This window comes from Lactuca serriola, chromosome 4 (assembly GCF_051521515.1).
Source record: "Lactuca serriola cultivar US96UC23 chromosome 4, Lser_US96UC23_V15, whole genome shotgun sequence".
NCBI lineage: Eukaryota > Viridiplantae > Streptophyta > Magnoliopsida > Asterales > Asteraceae > Lactuca > Lactuca serriola.
The window spans coordinates 302513204-302534714 of record NC_136411.1 but is presented as its reverse complement, the minus strand read 5'-3'; the positions used below and the strand labels follow the sequence as shown (position 1 = coordinate 302534714).

General features: G+C 34.7%; 1 long non-coding RNA gene and 1 pseudogene across 3 annotated transcripts; one reads left to right on the top strand and one right to left on the bottom strand.

Annotated features, from left to right (window-relative positions):
* Nucleotides 1-1377: 1377 nt before the first annotated feature.
* LOC145099482 (uncharacterized) lies at nt 1378-11147 on the top strand (annotated as a pseudogene). The gene is made up of 8 exons (XR_013704622.1): nt 1378-1856; nt 2061-2822; nt 7572-7911; nt 8008-8301; nt 8421-8989; nt 9221-10420; nt 10550-10885; nt 11093-11147. The product of XR_013704622.1 is annotated as an uncharacterized LOC145099482 (transcript).
* A 2191-nt stretch (nt 11148-13338) lies between these two features.
* On the bottom strand, nt 13339-14240 carry LOC145100667 (uncharacterized). 2 transcript variants are annotated; one of them, XR_013705189.1, is made up of 3 exons: nt 14125-14240; nt 13781-13938; nt 13339-13527 (listed from the first exon to the last, which is right to left on the bottom strand). It is a non-coding gene; the product is annotated as an uncharacterized LOC145100667 (long non-coding RNA). The 2 variants fall into 2 exon arrangements; XR_013705190.1 differs by having other exon boundaries at nt 13786-13938.
* Between the last annotated feature and the right edge of the window lie 7271 nt (nt 14241-21511).

Sequence of the window (21511 nt, the reverse complement as noted above, 5' to 3'; positions counted from 1 at the left end):
TTCGGCTGGCAGAAAATCCAGTATTTCATGCTAGAACAAAGCATGTGGAAGTGCATTATCACTTTATCAGAGAAAAAGTCTTGATGGAAGAAATTGAGATGCGGCAGATCAAGACCGATGACCAAATAGCAGACTTGTTCACCAAAGGGCTGAGTACTGGAAAATGTGAAGGTTTTCGCTGTCAGCTTAACATGGTACGAAGAATGAGGGCTAGTGTTGAGGGGGAGTGTTAAAGATCATCACTAGCCCAATAAAACAAATATTATTTAGAAGACTTTAGCTTGTTCTAGAATGCTCTAGAAGATTCTAGAACATTATGGAAGACTATGGAAGACTCTGGAATATACCGGAAGAGTCTAGAATACTCTAGAACGACATGGAAGACCCTGGAAGGATATGGATCATTCTAGAAGACACTGGAGCAACCTAGACCTCTCCAGAACATGGTAGAACGTTCTAGAAACATATGGAAGCATGTAGAGTATGTTAGATAGTTCTAGAGTTATCTAGTATGTAGTAAGTGTATGCTAGTATCTAGAACCTTCCTAAGAGGCCTATAAATAGGTATGGAGCTCATTTGCTCCAAACCATCCAAGAAAGCCTCAAAGAGAGAAAAGTGTGTAGTAGTCTCACAAAGTGTAAGGTCTCCTTAAGTGTCTTAATAAAAGTCTTGTTGTTTCCCATATAAAAGAGTCGTGTTCAACACCCACTACCTGTAGAAGAGAGAGAGAGAGAGAGAGAGAGAGAGAGAGAGAGAGGAATAATTGAAGGTAATCTGTTTGGTACAGAAAGTGGAACAATTGAGAAGATAGAAGGAGGATTAAAGTAACCCCGATCGTAGAAAGGTAACCTGACGTTCATAAGGGTCTTGTGCTTTTATTATTAGTATATAATAATTAAATTGCCTCCTTTTTAAGAAACCTAAAAAAACAATTTACTTTTAGTCGATCTCCCCACTAAAAAAGAGTATTGACACCAGGGGGAAATACAGAGACGTGGAAACGGAAATAATATTCTTTGAAACTCATCTTCTTCTGCACTTCCCTTTCTCTTCCCTTCCTGACAAGAATGGTAAATAGGGTAAATATTTTTCACAACCGTTATGCCTTAATATATAACTCGAAATAAAACTATTATAAGTGAAAGACACATGTAATTAGAAATGCGATCTGATAAGTAAATTTACAGTTCCTTGACCAAACAAGTGGTTTGGCTTTCTCCACAGAAGTCCAAAAGTCTTCCAGCAACACCCATCGCCATCTCACGTTATCTTCTATTTTCTTAATCTGCTTATGATGATCATCCAGATTCATCACATCCAAATTTCTTCGCAATCATTTTAACTTTGCTTAACAAAGATTTAATTTTTATCAGGATATGGCGTCTTCTTCAACTTCATCCATTCGCAAGATCTTTAAGTATGATGTATTTTTGAGTTTCAGGGGCAAAGACACTCGTAATAAATTCATTGACCATCTTTATCATGCTCTTAAGCAAAAAAGCATTCATACTTACAAGGACGACGAAGAAATCAAAAAAGGGGAAAACATCAGTGATGAGCTCATCGGATCCATTGAAGACTCCAAATTCTACATCATTGTTTTCTCCAAGGGATATGCCTCTTCATCTTGGTGCTTGAATGAACTTGTCAAGATAATGGAGTGTCAGAAGACGAACGAGCATACCGCTTACCCCGTTTTCTATGATGTGGAGCCTTCGGAAGTCCGCAAACAAGAGGGGGCAGTGGCAGACGCCTTTGACATCCTTAAAAATAAAGAGGCTGCTGGAATATGGAGAGAGGCTCTCAAAGAAGCGGCGGATCTGGCTGGGTGGGAGTTGAAGAACACCGCTGACGGGTAATTCCTTCATTAGATATCTGCAATATTTTGAATCTTTTTGATCTAGTGTATAACCTGGAGTCCTGGATATAAATGCCTCGTATATGGCATCTTAGCTTGTCAAATTTTAATACGTAATTTTTCATATGTTAATTATAGATCTGAAAGTGACTGGTTATATGGGATTTTGAGTAAGCTAACTGAATCTTCTTTAAAATGCAGGCATGAAGCTAAATTCATCAGAAAAATAGTTGAGGGGGTTTCACTAGAGTTACGTTCCATTAGTTTCAACATTGATGAAAAGCTAGTAGGAATGGAGACCCGTATCAAAAATCTTGTACCATCTTTAGGAATTGGCTGTGACGATGTCCGCATGATCGGGATCAAGGGCATGGGAGGTGGTGGAAAGACAACTTTAGCAAGAGCTGTTTTTGATCACATATCCTTTCAGTTCGAAGGTACAAGCTTCGTTGAAAATGTCAGGGAAAAAGATTCTTTGCCCGGTTTATCGCCATTACAAAATCAAGTCCTTTCAGACGTCTTAAATGATAAAGACATCAATGTAAGTGGTGTTTATGAAGGGAAACACATGATGAAGAGGAGGATGCCTAATAGGAAGGTTCTTGTTGTTCTAGATGATGTTGATGATATAAACCAACTTGAAGCGTTAGCAGGCGAGCCTAACTGGTTTAAGGCGGGAAGTGTAATTATCATTACAACAAGAGACGAGCAAGTGCTCGTAGCACACCGAGTGAAGTTCATTCATGATGTCAGTCTGCTATCATATGAGGAGGCAATTTGCCTCTTCAGTAGGTTTGCATTTGGGAGAGATATTCCAATTCAAGGGTATGAAGAGCTATCAAGAAAAGTTGTACATTATGCGGCTGGTCTTCCCTTGACGATTAAGGTTTTGGGTTCGTTTCTTTGTGGAAAAACTGATGTCGAATGGATAGATGCCATAGAAAGACTAAAAACGATTCCGAAATAAAGTTTTGAAAACAAGAATGCAAAACAAATAACCAAAATATCTCTTTGATTAATTGGAAAATCACTCAAAACCAATGTTTTTACAATCTGTTCTCATAATCATAAACTCGATTATGGACACGTATATATAGCCTAACATACCAACTTGTATTAGACTAGGAAACTTATGACCAACTTGCCATAAACTAAACTTTCCATAAATTAGATTGCTTGGTCTCCAAGTCCTCATCGACTTAGGATTCCAACAATCACCCCCGAATCTCTAAGTCCTTCTAGAGAATTCTTCGACCCCGATCAAGCTCCGCATTTCCTTGAACTTGGTTCGAGCTAATGGTTTCGTAAGAATATCCGCCCTTTGTTCTCCACCGGGAATGTATTCCACCTCCACTTGTTCCCTTTCGACACAATTACGAATGAAGTGAAACCTCGTGTGAATGTGTTTACTCCTTCCATGAAAAACGGGATTCTTAGTTAGTTCGATAGCCGACTTGTTATCAACTCTAAGAATAACTTTCTCTTGTGCTTTGTTCATTATTTCCCCAAGCAAATCTTGAAGCCATATTGCTTGACATGCACTCGCTGTGGCTGCCATGAACTCAGCCTCACAAGATGATAAAGCAACGGTCTCTTGCTTTTTGTGAACACCATGTAATTGGTGATGACCCATAGTAGAAAATGTGACCGGTTGTGCTTCTTCCGTCATCCGGGTCAACATTGTGACTACTATCACTATAACCAATAAGCCGCTTTTGTCCCATTCTCTCGTACTTGATTCCGTATCCCGTTGTTCCTCGTAAGTACCTTAGAATGTGTTTGATTGCACCACCATGTGATTCTCTTGGACTTTGCATATATCGGCTAACAACTCCAACCGCATATGTCATATCGGGTCTTGTTTGCAAGAGGTATCTAAGACATCCTACCACCTTTCGATATTGTGTTGGGTCAATTTCGGGTTCATCTTTGGCCTTCGACAATTTATTTCCCGGTTCCATCGGTATGTGGGTCAGATTGCAATCATGTAAACCGGCTTCTTTTAAAATGTGTTGAGCATATGCTTCTTGGTTTATAGTAATCCCCGATTCTTCTTACTTAACTTCAATGCCAAGGTAATAAGTTAATCTTCCAAGATCCGACATCTCAAAGTTCTTGGACATTTCTAATTTGAACCTCTTGATCATGCTCAAGTTTGTACCTGTGACAAATAAGTCATCAACATAAATTGCTAAAATTAGCAAGTTAGATCCTTCACATTTCCGGTACACCGATGGTTCTTTCATGCACTTTTGAAATTTCATATTCTTCAAAATCCCATCAAGCTTCGTGTTCCATGCTCGAGGTGCTTGTCTTAGACCATATAGTGCTTTTGTAAGGCGATATACTTTATGCTCGTTGCCCTTCTTTATATAGCCTTCCGGTTGTGACACATAAATTAAAGTTTTTACATCTAAGTGGTGAAGCTCCCACCCATGAGTAGCTGCTAAGGCTATAAGAAATCGAATAGTTTCAATTCGAGCTACCGGGGCAAACACTTCCTGAAAATCAATACCGGGTTGTTGCACGTAACCTTTAGCAACCAACCTTGCCTTGTATTTATTAATGGTGCCATCTGCATTTTTCTTTAATTTGAACACCCACTTGAGTCCAATTGGCTTAACCACCATAGGTTTGTTCACAAGAGTCCAAGTATTATTTTTGTTTATTGACTTGATTTCCGCATCCATGGCCTTGACCCATTCTGGTTCTTTCTTCGCTTCTTCAACCGATACCGGCTCGTCATTGGTTGTTAGAAGGAGTTCTTCGAGATTCTCAAGATCAAGCTCATAATCTTGAAATCGTCTTGGAGGTACTCTTGCTCTCAAGGGTCTTTGACTTGTAGCTCCTTGTTGAACATTATTATTTACCGGACTTGATTGTTGATTATCTTGTACATCCGCTCCGTCTCCAATCTCTTGATCCGATTCAATTGGATCATTGTTTACATCGTTTCCTTGGTTGTTGTTCACATCTTCTCTTGGATAGTCCCATGGTATTATGAATGAACCCGGTTCTTCATTGTTGATTCCTGCTTCTTTAATCCAATCCCACCCTTTGGTTTCATCAAAAATAACATCTCGACTCACGATTATTTTTTGTGTTACCGGGTTAAATAACCGGTAAGCTTTCGTACCCGGTTCGGAACCAACATGTACTAGTGGTCTTGATCTTGAATCCAACTTCTTTTGATTAACCGGTTCAACTTTTGCATGTGCTAGACACCCAAATATACGAACATTTTCTAAATTCGGTTTTCTTTTATACAACTTTTCGTATGGAGTTGTATCACCAAGGACTTTTGTGTAAACTCGATTGATTAGATTTGTTGAGTGATTTACCGCTTCTCCCCATAAGTAGTTTGGAACATGCATTGCCTTCATTATACTTCGTGTCATGTCCATAAGAGTTCGGTTTCTTCGTTCCACAATTCCGTTTTGTTGTGGAGAGTATGGGGCGGTGAGATTGTGTTTAACTCCGTTTTGCTCACAAAAAGAATTAAACTCGAGAGAGGTAAACTCACCTCCTCGATCACTTCTAAACACTTTCAAAGGCTTTCCAATTTCATTTTCCACCAAAGCTTTGAATTTTTTGAAGTGTGTAAACGCCTCACTCTTTTCTTTTATGAGATAAATCCACATAAATCGTGAAAAATCATCAATTAGTGTAAAAATGTACCTATTTTGACCCATGGTTGCCGACGTGATCGGACCGCATAAATCTCCGTGAACAAGCTCCAATGGTTGTTTCGCTTTGTATGTCGTCATGGTTGGGAAGGACTTTCTCATTTGCTTGCCGACTAAGCATGATTCACATAATTGATTCTCATGATCTAATTTCGGTAACCCTTTGACTAAACCCTTTTTGGACATCTTTTTCATTGACTCGAAATTGATGTGCCCAAGTCTTGCATGCCATCGCCACGCATCTTCACTTAGTCTTGAATGTAGGCAAATAGGAACTCCAATCTGTAATTTTATTTTATAAAGGCGGTTTGAAGTTCTTTGTACTTTCATTAATAAGCAATTATCGGCATCGTGCATGGTTAAAAAGTTGTCTTTCATTCGAATATCACACCCGGCTTCAGTTGCTTGTCCGAGACTTATAATGTTGTTCTTGAGATCCGGTATGTAGTAAATCTCCGTCATCAGCCTTTGTTGACCTTTCTTGCCTTGGAAAAGTATAGCACCTTTTCCCTTGATTTTTACACACGAATTATCTCCAAATTTAACCCTCCCGGTTATGCTTTCGTCAAGCTCGGAGAAAAATGACCGGTTCCCCGTCATGTGATTGCTCGCCCCATTATCCAAATACCACACATCGTTTTCTTGTGGATTGTATCGAGACGGTATCACCTTCTCTTCATTCAAAAACACGGTCTCGTGTAAAAATACGGCCTCATCGGTATTGCCATATTCAACAAAATTACTTTCTTGTAATTTTTTGATTCGGTCCGGGCATTGAGACGCAAAATGGCCCGGTTTATCGCACCGGTAACAAATAATATTGGAGCGGTCCTTTTTAGGTTTGCGGTTCGTTTCAAAATTAGAATTGGGCTTTCCTCTTTGGGCTTGTGTTGTTTTATTTTGGTTAATTCTGTGTGGGGTTTTTTTTGAATTTTGGCCCATTTGAGTTTTGTGATCCAACAGACCCAGACCCGGATCCTTCATGCTGATTGTACCCACCCGATCCTCCAGCCCCTTTCCATTTGCCCTTCGACGCTATATTCTTCCGATTCGAGTTTCCACTATGGTCGACGAACGGGGCCCTCGTCTGACCTTCACTGCCGGTCTCGTCCTCCCTAATTCTCTCCTCGTATGCCTTAAGTCTTCCCACAATATCCTCGAACCCGATTGTCTTCAGGTCAAGTACTTGTTCCAAGGAAGCGACAATATGGATGAAGTTCCTTGGCACCGATTTCAGAAATTTCTTGACTAACTTCGATTCCTCAATCGATTCTCCCAGCGCCGCTGATTTTGATGCGATTCCGGACAGCTTTCCGGCAAAGCTGTCGATTGTCTCTGATTCCAGCATCTTCAATCGATCGAATTCCGACATTAAGGTTTGTAATCTGCCTTCTTTAACTCTATCAGCACCCATATTTCGTGTTCTAATCGCTTCCCATAGCTTCTTGGCCGAATCCTGTTCTCCGATTTGCATTATGAGGTTTTTTGGTAGGGCTTGGTACAGTAGACCCACAGCGAGACAGTCTTTCTCTTCATTGTCCTCGGTTCCTGGATCAATCACAGTCCAGGCTTTGTGGATTCGCAGGACGACTTTCATACGCATTGCCCATACGGTGTAATTTGTGGATGTAAGCATCGGACAGGAGACTGAGGTTGTACCAACCTCCTTTACCCTTACCGGAGCTTCTCCTTCTCCCCTTGTATCTGTCATGTTGTCAACAGGTAAGGAATTTGATCTCACAGCTTCTTGACTCAAGCTCTGATACCAATTAAAGTTTTGAAAACAAGAATGCAAAACAAATAACCAAAATATCTCTTTGATTAATTGGAAAATCACTCAAAACCAATGTTTTTACAATCTGTTCTCATAATCATAAACTCGATTATGGACACGTATATATAGCCTAACATACCAACTTGTATTAGACTAGGAAACTTATGACCAACTTGCCATAAACTAAACTTTCCATAAATTAGATTGCTTGGTCTCCAAGTCCTCATCGACTTAGGATTCCAACACGGAAACACAAACTTTGAAAAAGTTGGAATTTAGCTATATATCTCTAGAGGATGATTACAAGGAAATTTTTCTAGATGTTGCATGCATCATGAAAGATTGGCGGAAAGATAATGCTATCAAAGCGCTTGAATGTTGTGGGTTTCATGCTAGAAATGGTTTAAGAGTTCTTCAGCAAAAATCTCTTATAACTATTTATGAGATGTTTGATTATGATCACCTAGGCATGCATGACCATATTGTAGAAATGGGCAGGAATATTGTTCGTCGTGGGCACCCGGATGAGCCTCACAATCATAGCCGATTGTGGATTAAAGATGAAATTGAAGAGATATTAGCTAATGATTTGGTAAGGATATTGTTTACTTATATTTGGTAAAAAAGAAACCAACATATCTATAGTTATTTCGACACAAGTTTCATGGTGACTTCTTTTGGATTGTAGGGTACTAAAGCAACACGATGTATACGATTCCACTCAGTGAAATTCAATCCTCATATTTTTATAAAAGGTCTGAGAAAGATGAAGGAACTTAGATTTCTTTCTGTTGATGGATATTCTTCCAGTGATTTGGAGTTTAGTATGGCCGGCTCAGACTTCCCAAATGCTCTACGATATGTGGATTGGACCTATTACCCTTTTACTTCTTTACCCACAACGTTTCAAGCAAATAATCTTGTTGCACTTAAAATGCATTACAGCAGAAATGTACAACTTTGGGAAGGTGGAGAAAGTAAGGTAAAATTATGGTTGATCCATTGATCTGTATGGTTCATTATATAATGTTATACCTACATTGTTCTGTTATTACACAAATATTCATTTTGTTTTTTTTTTTTTTTTTTTGCTTATTTTAGGTCTTTAACAAGCTTAGATTTCTTGACCTCAGTTTTTCAAGGTTGAGTACCATTGACCTTGGGCTTACTCCAAATCTCGAGACGTTGACTCTTCATTATTGCGATGATTTGCTAGAACTTCATATGACCGCTGGATGTTTAAAGCTCACCTCTGTCGACATTGAAGGTTCAAGGTTGAGTGCCCTTGATCTTGGGCTGGCTCCAAATCTTGAAAAGTTGCTTCTTTCTGAATGCAATGATTTGGAAAAACTTCACTTTCCCGTAAGATGTCTAAATCTAATAAAATTAAGACTCACCAATTCAATGTTAAGGACCCTTGACCTTGGGATGACACCAAATCTAGAGATGTTAAATCTTGAAGAATCTTGTTGTTTGGAAGAACTTCACATGGCTAATGAATGTCAAAAGCTCGCCGGACTGAAAATTAGTCATTCAAAATTGAGGACCCTTGACCTTGGGATGACTCCAAATCTAGAGATGTTAAATCTTGAAGAATCTTGTTGTTTGGAAGAACTTCACATGGCCAATGAATGTAGGAAGCTCGCCTATCTCGACATTAGTCATTCACAGTTGAGGACCCTTGACCTTAGGATGACTCCAAATCTAGAGATCTTAAATCTTGAAGAATCTTGTTGTTTGGAAGAACTTCACATGGCTAATGAATGTCAAAAGCTCGCCGGACTGAAAATTAATCATTCATAATTGAGGACCCTTGACCTTGGGATGAGTCCAAATCTAGAGATGTTAAATCTTGAAGAATCTTGTTGTTTGGAAGAACTTCACATGGCCAATGAATGTAGGAAGCTTGCCTATCTCGACATTAGTCATTCACAGTTGAGGACCCTTGACCTTAGGATGACTCCAAATCTAGAGATCTTAAATCTTGAAGAATCTTGTTGTTTGGAAGAACTTCACATGGCTAATGAATGTCAAAAGCTCGCCGGACTGAAAATTAATCATTCATAATTGAGGACTCTTGACCTTGGGATGAGTCCAAATCTAGAGATGTTAAATCTTGAAGAATCTTGTTGTTTGGAAGAACTTCACATGGCCAATGAATGTAGGAAGCTTGCCTATCTCGACATTAGTCATTCACAGTTGAGGACCCTTGACCTTAGGATGACTCCAAATCTAGAGATCTTAAATCTTGAAGAATCTTGTTGTTTGGAAGAACTTCACATGGCCAATGAATGTCAAAAGCTCGCCGTACTGAAAATTAGTCATTCAAAATTGAGGACCCTTGACCTTGGGATGACTCCAAATCTAGAGAAGTTAAATCTTAAAGAATCTTGTTGTTTGGAAGAACTTCACATGGCCAATGAATGTCAAAAGCTCGCCGTACTAAAAATTAGTCATTCAAAATTGAGGACCCTTGACCTTGGGATGACTCCAAATCTCAGGAAGTTATATCTCGAAGAGTGTCATAAATTGGTAGAACTTCACACTCCCATTGGATGTCTAAACAAGCTTGTCCATGTAGGCTTAAGTGGTTGTTTGAGGTTTAGCTCTTTTTCGTTTTACATAGGTGATTATACTTCTTGTAGTGTGGATGAATCAGTTAAGGTTGGTCCTTCAGCTGAGTTAGAGCTGATTGCGGAGACCTTAGAAAGATGCCCGCTTCACCCCGAGAATAAGTTGCCAAAATTTCGGTTGAAGTGTTTTTATGAAGAAGATCGAACCTTATTTACTAGAAATCTTGAGATGCTTCTTTCTGTAGGTATGTGTGCTTGCACAAACCTTGAGACATTTTCACAAAGCATTTGTGGGTTACGACGTTTAAGAAAGCTAAGACTCAAAGGCAATTTTCTAGAGACAGTCAAGGATATTGACCAGTTAGATTGTCTGGAGGAGCTAATTTTGTCATCTACAACAATTAGACATCTTCCGGATAGCCTTTGTATGTTGAAACATTTGAAATCACTTGAACTTATAGATTGTCTGCTACTTGAGAGGTTACCCGAGGATCTTGACCGATTAGAATGTTTAGAGAATCTAATTTTGTCATCTACAACAATTAAACATCTTCTGGATAGCATTTGTATGCTGAAACATCTGCAATCTCTCAGACTTATATTCTGTTGGCTTCTTGAAAAGTTACCCGAAGGTATTGGCGAATTAGAAAGTTTAAGGATGCTCACTTTGTCATCCGCAAAGATTAAGCATCTACCCGATAGCATTTGTATGTTGAAACGTTTAACTTTTCTCCAACTTGATGATTGTTTGTTGCTTGAAAAGTTACCTGAGGAACTTGGATGTTTAGAACATTTAGGAGAGTTACATGTACAAGGTACAAGCATAATTCATCTTCCACAGAGCATTCTTTTGGTAAAAGGGCTGCGTATCTTCGGGTCGAGGAAACTTCTTGAGTCATGGGGGTTTTCATCGGAGATACAAGGCCCACTATATGACTGCTATGTACAGCTGCCCACAGCAGGAGTCTCCAGGGATGAATTTTTTGAAGCTTTGTAACAGGTACTTTCTGTGTTCTTTATTGATCATGTCACACTTATTTATATAATAAAATTGATATGACGGTAACTAAATTTCAGCCACAAATCAAAATTAATAACTAAAAGAAAATAAAGTACTATACATGCAGACAATGTTCGTCTTAATTTGTTCTCTTCTCTTGATTTTTTCTCTTAAAAAGCTAAATTCAATGATTTTTGCAGAAAAAGGGATGCTGAAAAAATGGATCAAGCCTACACTCAGGTAAATGAAGAATGAGAATGAGTTGGAAGTGATCTCCATTAGAACCATGGCTCAATAGACATTAGGTGAATTGGTTGAAATCATAGCAAAATTTTGATCATAAATTAATGGAACAATCAGATCAAGATTACAGAATCAGTTTCCAGAATACCTTTGATGATGAGGTCGGGACTTTCCAAAAGTCATTTGAACTGCAAAATTTTGATCATAAATTAATGGAACAATCAAAAATTGATCGTAGGTCTTGTTTGTACCTTTGTTTTTAGACTTAGAGCTTAATGCTTTGTATTTTGAAATATAAATTTAGCTTACCACTCTGATTTTCATGGATCAACCCAAACCGTATCCTGATTAAAAATAAGATTGTCATTTTGAAAGTTATGAATCATCTCATATGTGTGTTGATTGCAACCTTAATTGTTTGTGAATAGAGTTTCGATAGGTTTCAGGTTAAAAGTTGCCATACAATCTGTAGAAAGTTGTTACAATAGGAAAAACATTCTGCTATGTAGAGTGCACATAATGCAGGCACCCACAACAGGATGATTTTGAGAAGCTCTGGAGGCCCATAAAAGTCATTTCACAAAGAACTATTGTACTTTCTCTGTTTTCAAGTTGATCATCTTACTCTGAATTGACATGGTGATATTTTTGGTCTTGTTGTAGACGATAATAATTATTTTTTAGCCAAAAACCCAAAAATTAAGTTAAATGCGTCTCTCGACTTTGGAAAAGGTTGATATGATGGGTCTCTACTCTACTAATCCAGTGACCTATAATAGAAAAAGGAAATTTTCCACATGTAACTTTCTTCATGTTATTTTATAGAGGGACAAGTTTATTGTTGTGTGTATGCTGCTAATAGAACTGGACATGAAACATTACACACATTTCTTTATGAACTAATTTTTTTTTATGGAACTAATTAATCATGGGTAGTGATGGTATGTTAAATTTGTTTTTTTCCTTGATTTCATAGGGTTTATGTATATATTCCAAAAAGTTATTTCATCATATAATTGATTTCTACCAGGCAGCTGCCAAAGTAGTTTTATTGCACTGATCATGGAGGATGGAACACTAGATACATTTTGCTCTTGAACAATCTTGGAAACTGAAGTGAATATTGTTAATTGACCTTCATTTGATCCCTAAATAGGCAATCTATTTTTTATTTTCAAATCTGATCTCATAATTGCACAGGAGATGGAAGTGTTATGGATTTTAATTGATACTTGTATATCTTAATTGTTTTGTTGGGTGCCTCATTACTGAAGTTCAAGTATTTTTCTACATTTTAGTAAGCAATAAATTGAAAAGACTCCCATGAAAAAGTTAAATTCAATGGTTTTGCAGAAATAAGATGCTAAGAAATATGACGTATGTATGTTTAGGGTTAAATGTATGAATTAGAAACATAATTTCATTTTTTTTATCGTACATCCTGTGATAATTGAAAGGGATAACTCACCAATATGGGAGGATTTGAATATATATTAACAAAATAGAGTTACTACAGAAAAGATATTCAGAGAATAATTTACAAGATAAAACAAATCAACTATTTAATGTAATTGATTATGTTGATTTATTCCTAATATCCCCCCGCAAGCAAGATGGAAGTGATCCAATTATCATTTATTTTTATGGTACATCCTACTTTCATTTATTCTTTCATTTATAACTTTTTTTTGTAAAGAAGGGCGGCACCTTCAGAATATTTTATTAATTAAAAAAATAATTTTAAATTGGAGACTACCCAATACCCACATATAGAAAATAAAAAGGCTTAAAGACAAACCCCAACAGCCAAACAACCTAAAATTATTAATGCAATACAGAAAAATAAAATGCCAAAACATGCTCTACACTCTAATATATAAACATAACAAAGAAAAACTAAATAATACAGGTAAAAACCTTACCATCAAGTAAGAAGTAATTCTAGAAGATTCTTCGGGTGACTGTACTTCATTTTCATTATTCAAGTTATTTTTTTTCTAATAATTTGGTGTTTTTAAGAAAAAATAGGTTCAACATTCATATCAAATGCAATAGCTTAAGCATTAACCTTCATTTCTATAATTTTTTTTAAAAATGTCATTATATTTTTCAATAAAATATCACCAAATTGCCATACCAAATAGAAATTCGTCATTTCAATAGCATTAACTAAACTTTCTTCTTCACTTTTATATTTACATCATCACATAATAAACATAATTCTATTAAAATATATATAACTTTGACACTTTTTATATAACTCTCCCATCACAACTAAGAAATTAACAAAAAAAATATATACTAATGTGATGTTGATTGTGTTGTTGACCGTAGAAAACCTCTACGGCTGACTAGTTGTAAAATGGCCAAATAAAGCAGCAAATCCTTATTCCTGAAGTATAGAGAAAACAAAAATTAAGCTGGATACATTTAAAAACAGATTAAAACAGAATCCGATTTCACTTTTCAAGTTGATTGTTAAAAGATATTAAAACAAACTAAAATCAATTAAAATTGGATTTCTAAATAGATTAAAACAAATTAAGAAAATGAAGTTCAAAATCAAATTCAAGTTGATTTTTAAAAACCTCTAAATCAGATTTCTGAGAATTTCAAAAAAGAAAGAGACTATAAGAAGGCTAGACCTTACATAGAAGTCGACTGTGTCTGAATTCAGATTGTCTCTAACCCTACATTTCCGAAATGAATGAGGGTAACTTGAAATTTTCGGCAATTGAAAAATAAATCGAATTGAGGCAGCGGCTCTCTAATCGATTTTCACTTTTCTGAAATCGATTTGCACCTTTTGAAAACGTGAAAGGAAGGAGAGTTATCATATTATCGTTTCTAAATTCAATTTTAGTTCACTGACTCTTGAATCAAGCTTGTTTGGGACTTTGGTGGTATTTTGGACAAATTCAGAAATTAGAAAAAGGGTAAGAAATCAATCGATTTGAGAAAGAAATAGAATTATAGAAGAAGAGCTAACCGTTACTTGGAGAACTGGATTCTGTCTTTTGGATTCTCCATGAAAATCGATTATTCAAGAGCTACGAGCCTTGGAAATCGCAAGTCAAACGCACGCCACTGTCTCGGTCGCTACTTCGTGTCTCAGTCGCTACTTCGCTTCCACTCCCGCTCATTAGAGGTATTGGGTATTTGGGCTTTGAACAGACAGTCCACTAGGCTTAAAATAGTTGGGCTGTTACTATATAATTAATATAATAGGTTATAAAATGGGGTCCCTTTGGGGCGGTTGCCTAGCTTGCCCAGGCCAGGCCGGCCCTGCTAGCCCCAACTATTGCCATGCATTAAAATACAAAGCAATTTCACTTCCCTGACTGTGTATATCAATCAAAGTATAATGTTCTAATAAGAAAAAATTTGAATCTTTAAAGTACATTGCTACATTTGGTAGATTTTCAAAGATTATGCTGTAATAAGAAAAAGTTAAAAGTATACTGCTATAACTGGTAAGAGTTTTACTTATTAGAACACTATAGTTTGAAAAGACACTTAAACACGTATTAATTCAATCCTTTTAATATCAAGAGTGGATTAAATTCTAAAATCTAGGCGTAAAAAAGAGCTTTTAAACATGTTTAAGAAGAGATCTAAACAACCATTGATGCTTGTTCCTTTTGATTTTGGTCCAGCATATACAATGTAAATGAAATCACTAATAGCTGCAACAAGAAATATAGAAAGTTTCAACTAAGAGCACCACTAAACACCCACACCCTATTTTCTCTATTCGGACATTGGAGGAGATTCTTTCTCAACATGCGTACCTTATTTCAGTCAGCCTTAGAAAGGGTAAATGATAGAAATAGAGAAAAAGATCATCATTATTAAGACAAATTACCTAATTAGTCAACACTCAACATGCGGAATGAATCGTTGGGGGAGGGTTCATACCCATCTAACGTCTCAATCGAATTATGTCCCCTGCGGCCCTTGTGAAATCAAAAGCGTTACAAACATTGAATAAAGAACTAGGAAGAATCACAACACATAATGCTTCAAGCTTACCTCCCAAATTCAGCCTTTAACCCTGTGTAAAACCATATATTTTGATTCGAGAGAGAATTGAGGTTTTGAGCATGAAATCAAATTTAAAGAGTAGAGATATACTTAGCCATTGCGCGTGAAATACATCATCATATTATATAGACTTAGAGGGTGTTTAGCAAAGCTTATTTATTTAAAAAGCTTATAACTTTTTGACTTATAACTATTAAACCCCTTAGGGAGAACATTGTATTAACACCAATATATATATGAATTACAGTATGTTACAAAAGAGACCCCTATATTATACATAAATGAATAAAAAGAGACATAAGTATAAGATCAAATTACAGAAATGGTCCTTGTGGTTTTGTCAAATTCTCAGTTTTGGTCCTTAAGTTTAAATTTTGATAGGTTACATCCTTATGGTTTGTGAAAATTGCACTGGAGGTCTTTGGTCCATATAAAAATACCAAATTACCCTTTCTTTCTTTTTTCTTTTACTTTTACCAATTTATTATATATATATATATATATATATATATATATATATATATATAATATTGTTTTTATCTTTATTTCAGTAGAATTAATATATATTATTTATAAATTTGTTTTTATTTTTTAAATCAATTATCTAAATTATATAAAATCATAATACAATTATTATTATTATTATTATTATTATTATTATTATTATTATTATTATTATTTATTTTTTTGCTTTATTTATTTATCTTTGTTTTTGTGGTTTAAAAATATTTTAATGTTTTTGACGTTTTATTTAAATATATTTTTTAATGTTGTTTTTTTTTGAAATTTTGTTCATTTAAATTATATAATATTTTTTGACATTTTTTCGAATAAACAAATTAAAACAATAACCCGAACATGAACAAAAATTATAGTTCATTTAGTTAAATGAACGAACATAAACAATGGTCTTGTTCGTTTATTTATGTTCATAAACATTCGCTTATGATGTCTCTTTATGCTCATTTAAGTGTGTTCATTTAATTTATTTATATTCATTTATGTTCATTTTTTATTATATTACCATATTATATGTTCGTTTATTTTCATATACATTCAATTGTGTTAGTTTATCTTTGTTCGTTTAGTATGTTCACGAACATAAACAAGAAAATTTGTTAAACGAACGCACACGAAAAAGAAAATTGTGTTCGTTCCGACTAACTTAAACGAACAAACAAGAAGATATACAAAAACTGTCTGTTATTTTGTTCGTTCGTGTTCTTTTATTTGTTAAACGAACATGAACAAAATCATTCATTTATATGTCAATGCTTCTTCATTTATTGTCTAAATAATTATATTATATCTTAGCAACAGGAACGTCTTGAATATTACCTTCAAATATTGCTTCTTTAGTGAGAAATGTGAGCTTCAAGCCATTCTGTCGCTAAGATATAATATAATTATTTAGGCAACAAATGAAGAAGCATTGACATATAAATGAATGATTTTGTTCATGTTCGTTTAACAAATAAATGAACATGAACGAACAAACGAACGTGCGGTGTTTGTTTATCGTCGTGTTCGTTTGTTTAAGTTAGCCGAACTAACAAACGAACACGAATTGATAATGAACGAGATTTTCTTTTTCGCGTTCATTCGTTTAACAAATTATCTTGTTCATATTTGTTCGTTTATATTCGTAAACATAGTAAACGAACATAAATGAAAGAACATAAACGAACAATGATAAACAAACACAATTGAACGTATATGAACATAAACGAACATATAATATGGTAAAATAATTTAAAAAAATTGAACATAAATGAATATAAATAAATTAAATTAACGAACATAAATGAACGTAAACGGACATCATAAACCAACGTTCACGAACATAAATGAACGAACAAGACCATTGTTCATGTTCGTTCGTTTAACTAGATGAACGATAATTTTTGTACATGTTCGGGTTATTGTTTTAATTTGTTTATTCGAAAAAAGATGTCATAAAAATCATTATATAATTTAAATGAACAAAACGTAAAAAAAAACAACATTAAGAAATATATTTAAATAAAACGTCAAAAATATTAAAAGATTTTTAAACCACAAAAAGAAAGATAAATAAATACGGAAAGAAAGAAAGAAAGAAATAATAATAACAACAACAACAACAACAACAACAACAATAATAATAATAATATGATTTTATAAAATTTAGATAACTTAATTAAAAAATAAAAATAATTTTATATATAATCTATATTAATTCTATTAAAATAAAGATAAAAAACAATAACATGTGTGTGTGTGTGTGTGTGTGTATATATATATATATATATATATATATATATATATATATATATATATATATAATAAATTGTTAAAAGAAAAAGGAAAAAGAAAGAAAGGGTAATTTGGTTTTTTTTATATGGACCAATGAGCTGTAGTGCAATTTTCACAAACCACAGGGATGTAACCTATCAAAATTTAAACTTAGTGACCAAAACTGAGAATTCGACTAAACCAGAATGACCTTCTGTAATTTACTCTAAGTACAATTTAATAAACCCCCTTTTGAACACCCCCTTTTGAACACGAGGTTCACAAATGTTTAAACTATGCCGAAAATCTAAAAATAACTGAGTTGGGTCCCTTTGTAAATATATCTGCAAACCAGTGAGCCGATGGAGCATGTAAAACACACACATGACCTATGGCAACATGTTCTGTAACAAAATATAAGTCAATTTCCACATGTTTGGTCCGTTGATACTGTACCGGGTTAGAAGCTAAATACATAGCACTCACGTTATCACAAAAGAAAACCGTTGCTGTAGACAATAGACAAGATAACTCGAGAAAAAGATTACGAAGCCATGCAGCTTCAGCAACGACATTTTCTACCCCCGATACTCAGCTTCAGCCGAGGAAGGAGCTGAGGAACGAGAGACATCATGATGATGCTTAGAGTACCACGACATAGGATTATCACCAAGGTAGACACAAATGCAGATGTCGACTTGTGGCTTTGAGGACACCCAACCCAATCTGCTTCAGAATAAGAAACCAAATGATCAACAAAGGACGACCGAAGATGCAAACAATGTGTAAGAGTTCCTTTAATATAATGAAGAATTCTTTTAAGCGCCAAAAAAATACGGTTCATGAGGATCATGCATAAAAATACATATTTGTTAAACACATATGCAATATCTGAACGAGTGAAAGTCAAGTACTATATGGCTCCCGCTAAGCTCCTCCAGAGAGTGGGATCCGAAATGGGGGTCCCATGAGGAGAAAGCTTTGGATTGGTATCCGTCGAAGTACTGCAAGGATTGCATGAAAGCATGTCAACATGAGAGAGGATATCACGATCAAAGGCAGATTGAGATAAGAGCATACCTTCTTTAGTACAAGAGGCAGCAATGCCTAGAAAGAAGGAGAGCGGACCTAGGTCCGTCATGGAAAACTCAAAAGACAGACGAGTGATAACTTGACAAATAAGAAAATAAGGTACTATACATGCAAACAACGTTCATCTTAATTTGTCCTCCTCTCTTGATTTTTTTTTCTGTTAAAAAGCTAAATTCAATGGGTTTTTGCAGAAAATAGATGCTCAAAAAATGAATTAAGCCTACACTCGGGTAAATTTCTATCTGTCTCTCTTATCATAACATCCTAATTCTAGTTCTTCCTATTACAGCATTATACTACAAAATATCTACCCAGTTATCAATGACATTAAATTACAAAGCAATTTTACTACCCTAACTGGGTAGATTTATTGAAGTATATGTTTAAATAAGAAAAAAAATGAAAGTTGAAAGTACAATGCTATAATTGGCTAGACCATTCACATTATAATGTTCTAATAAGTAATAGTTGAAAGTACAATGCTCTTGTTATGCAGAATTTCAAAGTATAATGTTCCAATAAGTGCAAATTAAAAGTATAATGTTGTAATAAGAATTTTTTTTTGAAAGTACAATGCAATAATTGGGTAGATTTTTCGAAGTGTAATGTTTTATTAAGAAAAGAAAGTAGAACGCTATATCTGGAAAGTATAATGCTCTAATAAGAATAACATTGGATGTACAATGTTATAATTAGGCAGATTTTTCAAAGCATAATGTTTTAATAAGAAAAACAAAGGAACGTGTTGTAATCAAATGAAATGAATGTAGGATGCCATGCTACATAAATAAATGGAAGTACGTTGCTATGTCTAAGATTAGTCCGATATTTATGTATGAATATACATGTGTATAAATGATAAATGTATGTATGTATCAACATTATTTTCCACATTATATTGTTGGTTCAGGCCCTGTTTCACACAGCAAAAACAGAGAAAAAAAAGGGAGAAGATAGGGGCAACTTTTCTGTATTTTTCAATTCAATTAACTCATCGACTACAAGGATATTTAAACAAGATAAATTCAACTACTTATCCTAAAATTACTGCACCTACTGCCCACTAAATCTCTACGTGGTATACTTAGTCATACTCCTAACAAAAGACTAAAATACCCCTGAATAAAACACATGACTTTGACTTGGTTTGGATTAACACCAACATATATTACAATTTAGAAACGGTTGATCTTTTATCATCCACAATATAATCTATGTGTTCATGTGCGTGCAGATAAGGGATTCCAAGTTCAGTATCGTTGACTTTGTGTTGGGGATTCCTGTTGATTGAAGCATTGTTACTAGTTGAAATCAATGTGAGACTTCTTCAAAAGAAGAAACACATAGTGCACAACGAGAATGAGTTGGAAGTGATCTCCATTAGAACCATGGCTCAAGAGATATTAGGTTGGGACTTAATTTCCAAAAGTCATTTGAACTGCTAGATTTTGATAATAAATTTGTTCCATTCTTCATTTAATGGAACAATCGAAAAATTGATCGTAGGTCTTGTTTGTAACTTTGTTTTTAGACTTAAAGCTTAATGCTTTGTATTTAGAAATATAATTTTAGCTTACCAATCTGATTTTTCATGGATCAACCCAAACCGTATCCTGATTAACAATAAGATTGTAGTTTTGAAAGTTATGAATAATCTCATATGTGTGTTGATTGCATCCTTAATTGTTTGTGAATAGAGTTTTGATAGGTTTCAGGTTAAAAGTTGCCATACAATCTGTAGAAAGTTGTTACAATAGGAAAAACGTTCTGCTATGTAGGGTGCACATAATGCAGGCACTCACAACAGGATGATTTTAAGAAGCTCTGGAGGCCCATAAAAGTCATTTCACAAAGAACTATTGCACTTTCACTGTTTTCTAGTTGATGTATAGGGTAATAATTATTTTTTAGCCAAAAATTAAGTTAGGTGGTTAGTCTCTTGACTTTGGAAAAGGTTGATATGATGGGTCTCTACTAATCCAGTGACTTATAATAGAAAAAGGAAATTTTCCACATGTAACTTTCTTCATGTTATATTATAGAGGGACAAGTTTATTGTTGTGTGTGCGCTGCTAATAGAACTGGACATGAAACATAACACACATTTCTTTATGAACTAATTTTTTTTGGAACTAATCATGGGTAGTGATTGTATGTTAACTTTGTTTTTTTCCTTGATTTCATAGGGTTTATGTATATATTCCAAAAAGTTATTTCATCATATAATTGATTTCTACCAGGCAGCTGCCAAAGTAGTTTTATTGCACTGATCATGGAGGATGGAAGACTAGATAGATTTCGCTCTTCAACAATCTTGGAAACTGAAGTAGTGAAGTGAACCCTAAATAGGCAATCTATTTTTTTTTATCTGATCTCATAATTGCTCAGGAGATGAAAGTGTTATGGATTCTAATTGATACTTGTATCTTAATTGTTTTGTTGGGTGCCTCATTACTGAAGTTCCAGTATTATTCTACATTTTAGTGAGCAATAAATTGAAAAGACTTAGGTAACCTGGTTCATCTTAATTTCATATCTTCTCTTGATGTTTTCCCATGAAATAGTTAAATTCAATGGCTTTGCAGAAATAAGATGCTAAGAAATATGAGATATCTATGTTTGGGGTTAAATGTATGAATTAGAAACGTACTTTCATTTGTTTTTCTATCGTACAAAGCAATTTCACTTCTCTGACTGGGTAATGGGTATATGAATCAAAGTATAATGTTCTAATAAGACAAAATTTGAATCTTTAAAGTACATTGCTACGTTTGGTAGATTTTCAAAGATTATGCTGTAATAAGAAAAAGTTAAAAGTATACTGCTATAACTGGTAGGAGTTTTACTTATTAGAACACTATAGTTTGAAAAGACACTTAAACACGTATTAATTCAATCCTTTTAATATCAAGAGTGGATTAAATTCTAAAATCTAGGCGTAAAAAAGAGCTTTTAAACATGTTTAA